This window comes from Anthonomus grandis, chromosome 6 (genome assembly GCF_022605725.1).
Source record: "Anthonomus grandis grandis chromosome 6, icAntGran1.3, whole genome shotgun sequence".
Classification (NCBI taxonomy): Eukaryota; Metazoa; Arthropoda; class Insecta; order Coleoptera; family Curculionidae; genus Anthonomus; species Anthonomus grandis.
Window position 1 is genome coordinate 11,680,433 of NC_065551.1, and position 15,634 is coordinate 11,696,066.

At 33.2% G+C, this 15,634-nt stretch overlaps 1 protein-coding gene and 1 long non-coding RNA gene across 4 annotated transcripts in view; both read left to right on the plus strand.

The window, feature by feature from the left end:
- The window catches only part of LOC126737964 (uncharacterized), a 169,482-nt gene that overhangs the window by 91,176 nt on the left and 62,672 nt on the right, over positions 1-15,634 (plus strand). The gene's annotated exons all lie outside the window — the stretch shown is intronic.
- LOC126737966 (uncharacterized) lies at positions 9,164-10,044 on the plus strand. Its single transcript, XR_007661177.1, has 2 exons — positions 9,164-9,789; positions 9,851-10,044. It is a non-coding gene; the product is annotated as an uncharacterized LOC126737966 (long non-coding RNA).

Consider the following 15,634-nt stretch of genomic DNA (forward strand, 5'->3'; position numbering starts at 1 on the left):
CATCCAACAGTTCAGATGTATAAATACCTTCGTATAGCCACGTTTCTGTTAGTCCAATTATGACGTACTCCCCAGATAGCAGATTTTCAAATAACACTTCTGTTTGTGCCCTGATGCTTCTTACATTTTGGTAGTAGCAGGAGCAGGATAGACTCATCAGAGGGGATTTGTGGCAAGAGTGTGGATTTACGGAGGACCTATCACATGTGGCTGTTCTACTGTTTGAGCTGGTGTTGCTGGGACTTGACAGCCCAATTGTTGTGGGCTGTGTTGACAATGCTGGAGCTTTTGGAGTTGTGATTTGTTACGTGAGAATGATGGTGGAAAGGCTGACTGACTAGCAGGATCGGAATCTGATGATCCCGATACTGGCACCAAGGTGTTTCTTTTAGATAACAGATCAATCTCTGATGTATCGTCATCACCCGGCTCCATTTTCTCACGGAACAACCAGATAAGAGAATGTTCAGCAGGTCATGGGGACTATCACCAAAAATGTTACACTGGGTATACACAATGGTGAAACCCATCATTACATACGCAGCACCAATAGGATGGCATACGGCAGAAAGAAGGGCTCTTATTCAGACACTCAACAAAACACAAAGAATAGCGTGTCTGACACCAAGTGCTGCCTTAGAATAGGGTCTTCGATAAGTTTCAGGACCTTAGGCGTATGGCACTAAGAACGGACAAAACCAAGAACATACAGCTAGACAGGACCTTTGTAATTAAAGATGGAAAGGGACCATTGGAAACGCACTTGAGTTGGAGAAACAATTGCAAATAACATTAAGAGAGAAGCAAGAGAAAGTTTTTATTTAATTATAAATTCAGATGTATCATTGGATATTTGTGATAAGAGGGGCAGCAAGCTGAATCATTTTAAAATTTCTCAATCCTTCTCCAGCTATATAAATGCCTCAAAACGAAAAGTGTCAAACTCAATCCACATTTCATTCACATCACTAACAAATAATGGAGGAAAAACTTTACAAGGAGAAAAAAATTTGAAGAAATGGGTCACCTTGAAGCCCACAGTCAATATTTCTGATTGTGAGAATCCTTTTTTAGGTCTAACTCCTATATGCTAAGCACTTTTACTAAATATGCAATCGGTAAGAGCTAAAATAAATAAGCTAGAGTTATTGTTAGATCATCTTGGCTTTCCTGCTATTTTACTAATAACAGAACATTGGCGGAAACCGAATGAACCAATTCATATTCCTAATTATAGTGTTGTGGCCAAATACTATCATATCTGTGAATGGTGCTACCATTATTCTTGTCCAAGATAATATACTTAGAAATTTTAATTTTAAGGAGATAAATACTGTTGTTGACTTCTGTGCAGAAATTTGTTTCGAATGTTGTGTTATATATTCTAATATTTTAAATCTGTTTATTATTTGTATTTATCGTTCACCCAATTCGTCTAGTGATGTTTCCTTATTTAAGTTCGAATTGCTGTACGAAGTACTGTTTCACCCCGATCATCGATAATTGTTGCGGGATATTTTAATATTAATTTTGCCGAGAGAATCAGTAATACAGTTAATTCACTTAGGCATCTGTTGAATGCCTAAGTAAATTATGCAAGAGTTACTTAAAACTCCGCTTCTATCCTGAATTATATGTGTTCTAATTTTAGTTTAGTTCTATTTAATTATTGATAGTGTGTTCTGTTCAATGCTAAATTCTGGTTTGTCAGATCATGAAGCTGTACTTTGCATGTTTTGTCTTCCTAAAACGGAAATTAAATTAGTTAAGAAAAACTTTAGGGCATTTAATCAGGCTTGCTTAGAAGTCAATTAGGAGAAACCTTGCGTATCTACTAAATCTCTATTGTCTTTCTACTTTAAACTCATTCAATAGTAAATTTCCCATTGCATATATAAAGTCTAAACGTTGAAAATCCTGTATGATTAGGGGTTTGAGGAGCTCCTCTAAAAATATGAGATGCCTACATATACTGCTTAAATTTTTAATGCATAATTTTTTTTTTATGAATTACTTTAATAAATACAAACAGGTATATCGTAAAATCTTAAAATTAGCTAAAAGTGATTATTTCAATAATGTTTTGGAGTCAGCAAGCAATAAGCAAAAGGAAACGTGGAGAATTCTAAATGCTCTACGTTGTTCACAAAAGTTTTAATTAACACTACCTCAGCAATGGATGCGACCAAACTGTTTTATTACAAAATGTCAAAAATATCCCAATAACTGATAGAAATCCATTATCTCTTCTGCAAGGTGTTTCTGGACAATCTTTTTATTTTAGCCATGTAACAGTTTATGAAATTTCTAAAATGCTTTAGGGTGAGATAACATTTCTATTAAGGCTTTTGTGAATTTGCCTAGGTGTGCGCTTACTGCATTGGCTGACTGCATTAATGGCTCTATCTTACTTGGTGACTTTCATGAATTTTATGGTTTTAGAGGTTTTATACTAATTTGTTGTATATTGAATTCTTTTCATCTAATAGGTGTCAGAGGGTGCGTTTTGGTGGGAGTGAGTCGGAGGAGTTGGGTGTGGTATTCCTAATACATATAAATGATCTACCATGGGTACTACAACATGGACGGTGCACATCATTTGCTGATGATACTACACTTCTTTGGAGTGGCACAGATTCACATGCTCTGAGCATTATAATAAATTAGGATTTGATCCACAGCATGTTAATGTCACAAATTGTAACACATTTTTAGGGTTGTTTATTAATGATAAACTAAAGTTTGATGTACACATTGAGAAGCTTTGCACTAAATTGGCATTTGGCTGTTTTGCAATTAGAACAATTAAGTGCGAGCTAAATAAGAGTATTGCTAGAAAAGCAATCAAAATTTAAGCAAATTTAAATCAAAATTAAGCAATAAAAATAAAGCGTTCAAAATTGGTTGTAACCACTTTTCATTTGTACCATATCCTTTGTGAAAAAAAAAACATTTTTCCTGATTCTGCAATAAAAAATGGTTTCCATTTAAAAAACATATCGATGACGTCATATCTCTTTTTTGAATCACCCTGTATATTTAATTTCCACGTGAAAAACCCTAAACAAAAAACATTAACATCGACGAGTTCGGCCACTTTTTTCGGAAACAGTACATTTCATTTTTATTGAATTTATCCGCTACTTTACGGATGCACTGTATATGTCACTTTAAATAGGTAATATCTTTAATATTTTTATTTAGGTCTGATGATATTTTTAGGGGCGAAAAACGTATATCTTATTTTCAATTTAAATATATGTTCGAAATGAAAACTACATGTTTTATAGTAATAAGTAAGTCTCTTTAAGAAAAAATGGACGACTACTTTCAATGTTCATAGAACAATAAACATACAAACTTAAAAGAATACTAAGCGAAATGGAATCGCCCGACACTAAAAGCAAAATTAGTCAATACATTTAGACATAGTCAAACTTCATGTTGGGGCACGTGTGTTATTATAAGTTTTCCTTATTGAGTATAAGGTTTATCTATATCTAATTAATTTTTAGGTTATGTCGTGTGAAACTACTAATGCTGATTGTTTATTAGACTAAATTTATACTAAACCCTTGCTTGGAAAATATTTATTACAAATATTGACATTGTATAAGTGTGGCTGTTTTCAAAGTTCTGCATGTTTATAATATAATATTTTAATATAGTGTGTAATAATATAAAACTGTTCATCTGCAAAAAGTCTGCCTAATCTGGAGAACATAGATTAGTAATGCGGCAGGTGAAGTTATCCTTTGAATAAAGGAAGTGAGATAGAATAGAAGTGAGAGAAGAATTTAATTATATAAACCCAATAAATGAAGCTGCTTATAAACAAAACTTGTAACGAATGAAATTACGCAATTTTGATATTATTTAATAAGCTGCGATAATGCTACAAAATATTTCTAAAGAAAACGCTCGTATCTTAAAAATAATAACTTTTATTAAATTCATTGAGTTTTTCTATAGAAATATAAGAATGCATGTAAAACCTGCATATAAATTAAATAGACCCGCATTTTTTGTCATATTCTGTTGTTTTCTGTCATGTCCGGCTAAACTAAAAATTGCGTTATAAAATAATTATATTTATATATATAATATGATTATACTTTTTTTTTTCAAATTAAAAAAAATGTTATTTTAAAATAGAAATCTAATTAATAATTCCCACATCTCTAATTCAAAATATGTCTTTATATATTATTAAATATTACCTTCCAAGTTGCGCTTTTATAAAAATAATCTAGTTATATCTTTTTAGTCGATGTCAAGAATGTTATATGAGTAGTACGTGTGAAAAAGGAATGGTACCATTAGGTAAATCCACAATACAGGAAAAATTGAAATTAGTCTTTTGCATAATAATTGTGCAAAAATCGCACATTTTGCAATGTTAATTAAGAAATGCGTTCAATTCTGCAATGCATTCCCTTTTTAATATTTTGTGTGCACGCTTCTTGCTAAAATTGCCGCAAAATGATATTCTCGGTCTGCAGAGACGAAAACTTAGATTCTTGGGTTTTAGGGAAAAATCTCATACATACTCCACAATCTCAATTTACTCTTGATGAACTCTTGTGTGTGCAAAGGAATAGAAACTATCGTGGGGTGATATATCCATAACTATGGTGGTGAAAATGAATAAAAAAAAATTAACTAAATTTATAAAGTTCTGCAGTGGTTCAAGATTTCTCGCTACTAAATAATGCAGTAAATGTACTAATTTGCCTTTTTTTATTATTCTAGGTCATTTCCTCAATATCCTTCTGCTCAAAAACATGAAACTGAAGAACTTGTGACATGCCCATTCAATCCACAACATAAAATGTGTGAAAGTTCTCTACAAAGACATGTATTGAGGTGTATGGTGAAGTATCCAAACTATGTTTCATGTCCTTACAACGCACTTCATATGTTTGAGTAAGAACTATTTTATATTTTTTAATTCATACATTTTATTCATTCATATATTTTTATTTTATTAACTATAGTTCCTTCCAATAAATACTCTATTTGTGGTTTCTTTAGTCATCGAAGTGCCCGTGGAGGAGACTTTTAGCGGCACATTTGACAAATAAACTACAAAATAGAATATTGGTGGATGCGCTGGGTAACACTAATAATACAATAATAATGATAATAATAATCATAAAATTATCCATGGATGTCATCTTCGTTACGCCGAAGTCAAGTAATCCAAATTTCAATCAAGTTCAAGTTAGCTTAAATTCCAGTAACTACCGCTTGAACATATGTTGTGACTCTTTACTTTCTCAGTAGCTATGTTTATAACGCATGTACCAAATATTTAATACTTGATTCATAAGACGTCACAAGGACTATTTTTTCGGTGTAGATGGCAGCGCACTAACATTTGATACGCGAATTTGATGCTCTCCAAACAGGGTAAATAAAAAAAATGTTTCGGTGCTAAACACCTAGGACCTATTTTAAAATACCAAAATGATAAGTTTGACATTTTATTGGATATTAGCTTACGAGATTTTTATTTTTGTACACAAAAATAAAGAAAAGGAAGACAAGGACAAGCCTAAACCTTAAAAAAATCCTTGGATTTTATATATAATTGGATGGATCATTTGATCCGTGGACCTAATAGATCCGCGAGTTGTAAACGTAGTTACTGGTGGTTAAAATTTAGCACAGTTCAAAATTAATATTGATAATCCATAATATTTAACTAACCAAACAGGGATGCGGCTTGTGATTTAAAAAGAATCTGGTAGACTTGTGCCCAACTAGATAAGATATTCAATCACTTAATATTTAACTCTACTCAGGGGTGAGTTTGTTACGTCCAAAATTTTACCGCTTTATCTTAACAAAAAGGGGAAAAAAATTAACTATAACGTCGGAAAGATCAATGAGCGCCACCGAATGTTTATTCAAAAAGAGCGTTAGCCAAAATTTTACTAATAGGACAAAAATACGGAAAAATAAGTGAGTCAATCGTATTGTCAATTTCGACCATTAAGGAAGCTTATAGTTTATACTTGGCTAAAAATACCTCTTAATAAATAAAAAAGGATAACAGAAAAAATCAAATTAGTAGATTTTAGGTTGTTTAGTTTATAGCGTCTTAGCAACTCCTACATAATCAATTAAACGATATTAATTAAAAAATATCATAGATAGTTTTTAAAAAATAAAGTGAAAAACAATTATTTCCTTAGAACTAGGTACTTGTTACTTGCTGATGTTAAGCTGCGTTGGAGTGTAATTATGTCACCAAGCCATTGATATTTCTTGCAGTGGATTTCAGCCACTTGAGGGGTAATATCGTCAGGGAAACAGCTGACGCAGTGGCGAGAATGCAAGGAAGCTTAGGGCTCAACTCAACCCCTAGTCAAGATAGGTACATCAGGATTCTCTGTCATTATCAAATTTGACAAAAAGTGTCACCTAAAGCGTAAATCGGAGTCCTGGATAAATCCAAAACTAACAGAAAAAAACCTAAAAGAAATACAATTTATTAAAATAGTATTAAGGGTTAACTTGCAGCGAAGCAGGGTTATCAAAAATCTCCTTCTGGCAAAATTACGGTTTTCAAACAAGAGTACAACTATACTGAAATTTGAAATGTAATTGTATTTTTTTTAGCCCCTAAGAAGGGTAAAATTTACAAAAATCTAGAATCGTCTTCATACGTCGAAACAGCGGAGTCTGCACACAGGATGTTTGACGACCCCACACAAGATACAACGCCGCAGTATAGTCTTCGCTTTTAACAATGGCAGATCAAACGGATGAAAATATAATTTTAGCGTGTATTGCTCTTTGCATAATTAAAGATATACCAAAAGGAAACGAAAATTTTGGTTTAAAGAATGGCTTATAAAACGGAGTTTACTGAGTCATGTTAAATTATTGGAAGAGTTACAGAGCTCGCTCGCTCCTTATGTTTTTGTTGGGGGTGATGCTTTTTCGTTGGGAGTAGATCTGCTTAAACTAAACCATTTTCCCAGAGAAATTTAGGCAAAGAAAAAGCGATTTTTAATTAAGATTATTATGAGCGCGTCGTATCATTAAAAATGTTTTCAGAATTTTGGTAGCTAGATTTCGCATATTTGATACAGATTAGTGCCAGTCTAGAAGCAATTGAAAAGATAGTAATGACACGCTGCGTTCTGCATAATTTTTTGCGTAGAAAAATCCCGAAAGGATACACGCCTCAGCATCACTTGGACAATTAAGACCAAGAAGTTGGAACACTTACCCAAGGGCTGCGGATTACTTCAAATGATTTAATTAAACTGCAAATTAGTTCTATGGCTAGGAATTCATCACAAGTTGCAAAAAAGACAAGAAAAATGTTTTAAAACCTATTTTAATAGTGAAAGACCTGTTCCATGGCAAAACAAAGCTCTTAAAATGTAATTAGGAATTATATCTTTAATGCCGCGTTAATTATTAATATTTTTATTTTGAAAAAAAAAATTGTTTTTCGCCAGAATGTAAAATAAGAAAAATAAAAATAATGCCTCATTTCCTCATCAGATACGTTAGAAGTAGCTTCACGATGTTCATCTTAATAATTTAAAAATGATCGATAATTGTTGAGTTTCTTTCTCACTATATCCTCATTTGCATCTTTATTTACTGTTTGAAACTTTTGCGATCAAAATTTCCAGACCTTCTTCGGGCTTTTCGGGTATGATAGGTTTCACTTTTTATTTTCCACAGACATTCTTGTTCTCTATATAACTCAAAAAATTCCCGTAAAAACTCCTCTGAATAAATCAACATTTTGGTGATCCATACCCTCAATTTTTTGGTAACAGTATCAACAAGTCAGTCGCGGCCATACACGATCAAAAACACCACCGATGCGACGGCGTTGTACAGCGGCAGTCAAACGTGTTTGTTTGCAAGCTTATTTGCCGATCTGGTTGTTGTTACGGCCACACACGATCAAATTACTGTCAATTTGGATTTATGCGACACGGTCTGCAGGCTCTGTTACATCGTGAGTGGGCCACTTAAGATCAACATTTACATCAATTTATATATTTTAGAATTCTACAAACGCCACTTTTTCCATAAAAAATTATTGAAATGTTAGATGTTAAAAAAAAATAGTTCTAAGTGGCTATAACTCCCAAAGGATTTGGATATGTTAGGTTGCTGTATTACTCCTTTCTTGGCTTGGGATTCGCAAGGATGAAGGGGAACGAGCCCTTTTGCGTAGGGAAATCAGGGAGAAAATATCATAATGGCGCCCTGTTTGATATAACGTAGCGCGTATTCGGGCAGATGCGGTCGGGAAAGAATACGGAGGGATTTGTGAGCCCACACTGCCCTGGAGTACCTTTTCCGTTCTAGTTCGTGCGTAAAAACATTTCCGGTCGTGTAATAAAATAAAATAAAAAAAAAAGGATACCAAGGAGAACAAACAGACTTTACTGGAGAATACTCACTATTTTCTCCTGGAGAGAGTGAGAACTGTTTCTCTTTTGCAGGGCCTACTGTCTAGGGGAATACCATAGTCTCGACGACTGCATGCTACCATCCCAGGTTTTATTCTTTACTGCTACTTATTCCCTACTACTGGATACCAGCGGACCTAATAAAATAAAAAGTGCTAACGTATTATCTATGAATAAAAAAAATTCAAATTATGATGGTATTTTGATTAGTTACAATACGGTTACAGTTGAAACGTATCTGATATTGGGACCACCAAAATTATAATGTATTAAGTGTGATTTATAAGACAATATCATTATAGGCTAGCTTGCAAAAATGTATCCATCTTCACGACAGAATGGATTCTATTTATATTTTCAAAGAAAGTTTGTAGAAATTTAGAACCTCTATAAATTATATTAGAGTTTCATCTTAGACTTCCCTACAAGTTAATAGAGAGTTATAGCCAGTTATAATTTTTAACATCTCACCCTTTAATTTTTTTTATGAAAAGTCTTTGTAAAGGTTTGAAACCATCTCATATCGATTCAGATTGATTAATTTTAACAAATTTTTATCCAATTGTTTTGGGATCTTTCTTTTACTTGCTGGCAACCTATCAGATGCTAGCTTCACACACATACATTTCTTCCCATATTAAAAATATCACATTTGCAGCTATTTCTCAAGGGTTAATTATTTATTCCTCAGGCTTTGCCACACAGTTCAATGAGCAAGATGAGAAAACCAACAAGTCAAAAAAGCCACCAAGAACAATAAATTCGACCCCAAAACAAGCTCTTCACCGAGGAAAATAAGGTGGATTTTAGACTTCTTTTTAACAGCTTAGACCTAGTGTGACTATTAATATTCTATATACAAGAAAAATGCATGGAAACCATAATCCGACTTAAAGAAGTACAAAAACAGGCACAGGATGCCGCAGTTTCGGCCCATTTTTTATTTCCAATAAAACAAATTATTTATTTAGATTTGAACAAATATATTGTACTACAAGAAAATGCTCTACATCCTTAATCTAATCATTATTTTCTTATGATATATATTAGATGAAACGTATTAAATAAATCAGACCATAACTAACCATGAGATTACTTGTTGTTCACATCTAATTTTTTCTTTTCATAGAGCCAATGGGATTTCATCTCCTTCATCATAAAATTTATTTACTTACGAGTTCAACTTTTCTGGATTGCTGTTTGACTCCACATTCCATAGGGTTGCCATGATATTAAGATAGTCGGGGAGATGAATTTCAATTCGTAGTTAATTTAAGGATGTATTAAACAGTGTTATTCTTTTCCTACTGATTTTGCCTCTTTAACGATTTGTCAGGTAAAAATTTAAAAAAGAGACCAGTTTTATCTGCATTTAATATGTTTTTTTTTCTCTATAGGGAGCTAACAGAGCCGGCGACGTTTCTTTGCTCTAAATATCAGATTTTCCTCTATCAACAGCCTTTTACGGCAGAACTTTTTTGCTAATCAATTCATTCAATAAATTCACCACCAGGGCCGATATGAAATTAATATTTTATCGGTCGGACGGTAAAATATCCATTTTATTTCGACCTTGAAATTTTGACTTATAGAGGTGTGTTTATTGCTCGGGCCAATTATCTGCTTCGAATTATGGAGATTTTAATTTTTTACAATACGCATCAATATACAGGGTGTCCCAGCGAAAACGAAACAGAGGTATTTTTGGTATGAAAAAAAAATTTTTTTACAAAAATCTCGAACACGTCGATTTTATTTTCGAGGGGGACAACTTTTCCTTACCAAAGCACCCTCATACCAGTAACCCTCTTCGAGGGGGTGGGATCACCTCTAAAATCTTAAATAGAAAGAGGGGTCGTGTGATACCTTATTTTAAAGGTCTTTTAATTCTGAATATAACTACCAAATTTGAAGTGGCTAAAATTTTTTATCCGGATATGACAGCTTGTCAAAATTGTAGAAACAGCGAAAATGAAAAAGGTATTTTGAACTCTGTTTTGGATAATATTTTTAAAAGAATAAGGAAGTCCTAATTTCAAAGGGGTGACTTACTAATTAAGAGGCCACCCTAATACCTGGAACCCTTTACGAGGGGTTGAAAGCACCCCTTAAATCTTAAATAGAAAAAGGGGTCGTGTCATTCCTTATTTTGAAGGCCTTTTTACTCTGAATTTAAATGGTGACTTTTGAATGACTGATGGATATCTTGTGGATATAAAAATAGCAAGAAATATCTTTACTGCCAGTAAAAGTGGAGAGATAAGAAATACCTACCCTTTTCCTTTTGTGTCTTTTAAATAAAACAAGTTTATTTAAATTACGTCAATTTATTAAATGTTCAAATTGTGCCCCGCCTACTTCCATGCAGGAATACAGGTTTTGCTCAAAACGATGCCTGACGTTTTGTAGAACTTCAGGTGTTATCATCTGACACTCATTTATAATTCTCTGGCGTAAGTCTTCTAGGGTGTCTGGTTGGGTAGCGTAAACTTTTGTTTTTAAATGCCCCCTTAAAAAAAAATCTAATGGGGTTAAATCGGGTGACCTAGCTGGCCATTCCGTAAAAGGTCCTCTCCTTCCAATCCAACGATCAGGAAATATCTCATCAAGATATTGCCTCACACCAGCAGCATAATGTGGAGGCGCTCCGTCTTGTTGGAAAACGACTTGATCATCATCAGAATGATTTCCGCCTTCCATTATTTCTACTATTCTTGGATATACGGCATTTTCCAAGAGATCTCGGTACATTTCTCCATTCAAATTTCCGGGCAGAAAAAACGGACAAACATTTAACTTCTCAGGGAACTGGGTATGAACTTCACGAAACTGGCCCGGATTTGCATTTAACCAGTAGCGGCAGTTATGACGATTTACGTTGCCATTAAGAAAAAAAGTACATTCATCTGAAAAGCAAATGTTGTAAATAAGACGCGGATTAACAGTTATCATATCACTAAGCGATTCACAAAATTGCACTCGTCTGTCAAAATCGTCCTCATTCAGTTCTTGCACCAGATGAATTTTGTAAGCATGGAATTTATTATGCTTAAGTATCCTATGAACACTACTTTTGCTTACTCCTGTACTCGTCGTCAATTTTCTGACACTTATTTCTGGCTCGGCATGAAGTTGACCTAGGACAGTTATTTGCATTGCTTCATTGACAACAACAGCATTTTGAACCTCACGCTTTTTATTTAAGACACTGCCAGATTCCCTAAATTTAGCAACTATTTCTAAAACGTATTTTCTGTTGACTCGTTTTTCTGGATGAAGGTCATTAAATTCTTGTACCGTTCTATTGGCACAATTGTTATGCCGAAAGAAAAACTATCATCTCAACCCTCTCTGCAGTAGAATAAACCATTGCTAACAGTGTTTCAACACGTAAAAGACTGGGTAATAATTTAAAACTATGTAAATAAATGCTGCTTTATGAAAAAAGTACCAATGATATTTAGCAAGCTAAATAAATTCTTCAGATACTTGTGTTTGCATTTTATTTGGTATTTTGTTTTTATTTATGATATGCTGATAAGGTGTAATAACAATACTAATAAATTTTTAATCATGTTTTAATGATCCAATAAAAAAAATTGTAAGAAAGGGTTTCAGGCATAAAGGTTTATTTAAAGCATTTTTTCCAGAATTTTATTTATCTTTCATATCCAGAAGAAATCCATCAGTCACTCAGAAGTCACCATTTAAATTTAAAGTGAAAACGCTTTCAACATAAGGTATAACACGATCCCTCTTTCTGTTTAAGATTTAAGGGGTGCTTTCAACCCCTCGTAAAGGATTTCAGGTATTAGGTGGCCTCTTAATTAATAAGTGACCCCTTCGAAAATAGGATTTCCTTGTTCTTTTAAAAATATTATCCAATAAAGAGTCCATAATACATTTTTCATTTTCGCTGTTTCCGCAGTTTTGACAAGCTGTTTTATCCAGAGAAATAATTTTAGCCACTTCAAATTTGGCAGTTATATTCAGAATTAAAACACCTTTAAAATAAGGTATCATATGACCCCTCTTTCCATTTAGGATTTTAGGGGTGATTCCACCCCCTCGAAGGGGGTTGCTGGTATGAGGGTGCCTTGGTAAGGAAAAGTTGTCCCCCTCAAAAATAAAATCGACGTGTCCGAGATTTTTGAAAAAAAATTTTTTTTTCATACCGAAAATAGCTCTGTTTCGTTTTCGCTGGGACACCCTGTAGATAGCAAAGACGCAGGGAACAGTAATAAACTTCGACTTTTTATTGTAAGTTGTTAACAGTAATTAAGTCTTCTATTTTACAGTCAGTTAGGTAACCTACCTATATAATAGTTAACGTTTTAATTAATTTAACAAAGTTTAAACTTATTTAGTTATGTTTATATATAGGGTGAGTCGGGAGGAAATACAGAATATTGAGTATTGTACACGAGCTAAATAATTCTAAAAAAACCCATATGTCCTTATGCGATTCTTATTTGTTTTCAAAAATAGCTTAATTAGCATAGTTTAAAATTTCCTAAAATAATATGGTTCAAAAATACCGCCAATAACCTCTAAGCACATTTTACTTCATCTAAGAAGGGCCTTTGTGGCATTCATGCCTTTCTTTGATAAACACTGCACTTTCTAATGCGTCGAATTAGGGCCTCCCGAGTGTCGACTTTCACTGTGTACGCCTCATTTTTAAGTGGTGTGAGCTCTGGAGATCTTGGAGGTTAACTTAATAGGACCACAGCGACCCATTCATAGTCATGGAATCTCTTCGTCCAAATATTGCTTGACCTGTCGAGCGAAATGTGCGGGAGCTCCATTGTGCATTAGTGCATTTATGCAAATAAATTTCTAATTAAATAATTATCAGAGTTATGAGTACTATTAATGCCATCATGGGTGAATGTTGCTTCATCGGAAAAAGTATGCGTGATACAACAGGATATAATCTTCCGGTTGTAGGTGCTGTACTGCTGCCAAAACGTTGTACATGACATGGATATAGGGAATGACCTATTGAGTAGCACTTCTTCGTGGATCGTTGCATCATCTACCAAATTCAGAATATTGTCTACTTCTTCTAAACCTCGTGAGGGGCTCGTTTAGGTGTTAGTACTGGGCAGAGTTTCGGTCTCGCAAAGTTAAAAACTCTGTTAAATAAGTTTTTGTCCGGATTTCTCCAGTGTAAAATTCGTCGACGGTATTCTTGAACAGCAGATGTAGCATTCTCATTACAAAAGCTGTGTAAGTATCTCCAACATTTGTGAAAAAAGCGCTAAACTGTTTAAAACATTTTAATTACGCTATAATGTAATAACAGATAAGAATCGGATAACATAATATTGTTTTTTTTTTAAATTATTTTCACGTGTACAGTAACTCTCCTGGAGTTTGGTGCGTTCCTCCCGACTATATATATATAAAAAAAAAAACAAATTACAAATTATTATCTTTTTTATTAATCAATTAAATAGGAATCCTAATATGCATGCTTTGCAGCAATCTAATCTCTTTTCATAATATTTTGACTTAATGTCTTTTCTTTGTGTATGCGTACTTCTGCATTGTCATATTTTAACAGTTGCCATATTTATCAATATACAAATTTTAAATGTATTAGGCAACAAATTTGTTAATTGTAGAACCAAAGAGCTTTTGCAAAGCCACATAGAAATCTGTCCATGCAGACAATTCACAATGGATGATATTACAAAAGATGAGGAATTGATTCATGATGCAAATCTTAAGAATTTGAGACGATGGAATATGGAGTATGAAAATTGGGATAAGAAAGATTAGTTATTAAATTTGCTAAGACTTAAAATATTTTTGACTTGTAAACCTTTAAATATATGTAGATTATAAATAAAGAATGTCATAAACAAATTATTTATTCTTACATTGACAAACTTTTAGGTTTTGGGTACGGAAATCAAAGTAATTAATCAGTGAAGTATTGTCTTTCTCGTGCCGTTGTCGCTTCTTGCGACGGTTTTTTTGTGTATGAACGCTATACGCGATACAACTTGAGATTGACCGAAGTGCCATGCCCGTCCTCTTCCCTGTCGGCCTACTCTACTTTTAATTTGGATCGAATTCTAGTTTAGAATAAATGATCATTCTCTTTCTAACTCGCAACTTACACTTATTAGCTTGAAACATTGAATGCTTAGAATAAGTGTAGCTGCAAACCATAGGCGAAATTGTTTGAGTTCATCTCTCAGACAATGATGTCAAATCGACTTTTCAATTTTTCATTCAATATACAATTTTCTTAATCCACTACATATTTTTTTAATGTGTTGTATTTTGTAACAGGTAAAAAAATATACTCTTTAAAAGTTTCGTTTATTTGCTGACTAATAATATATACTTTGAAAGTAAAACAAATTTTTCATAATAAAAAAAAGATTCTCGACAAAAAAAGTTAATGAAAAAAAAGCAACTTGGCAACAAACAGAATACCTCTATGTTTACAATGCACGTATCCGAATGCCATTTTGTGTTGTTTTTCTATATATTTTTTCATATCTGTGGAGCTAGCGCCCGATCGATATCCAGCAACCAAAATCTAGAACGTAGCATATGTCGTTTGCCAGCGACCTATTTAAAGTCCGCGCCCGCTGTTATTTAATCAATATAATGCCCGTATCTCCTGGACTTCTAAAGGAGTTTTTAATATTTTTTTGTCCAGATATTAATAACTAAATCGATTTATACTGATTATAAACCTCTATAAACTAAAGTTTTTCTGTGAAAATTACTTAAAAGTCGAATGTTAAAGAAATGAAAAAGGCTCAATATCTAAGCCCATTTGAGATGGTTGCAAACCTCTACAAACAAGTTTTTTGATAAAAAATTATTGAATTGTTAGATGTAAAATTAATAATAAAATTATGGAATTGTTATCTAACTCCTAACGGCTCTAAGGAAAAGTTTTATCCATATCCTTTGACTGTTATAGCCATTTATAACGTCTAACTCAATCATTTTTAACCAAAAAATTTTCGCTTGTTTTTGTTTTGTTACAGAAGAAAGTTTAATACAGATCCTTGGAAGTTAACCTTTTAATTAATTTTTACAAAAAAATCTTAGTTTTCGCGGTTTATTCCCACTATAAACCGATCAAGTTATCCATTGTTGATATCTAGACAAACAATTAATAAAACTCCTTTGGAATTCCAGATTTTGAT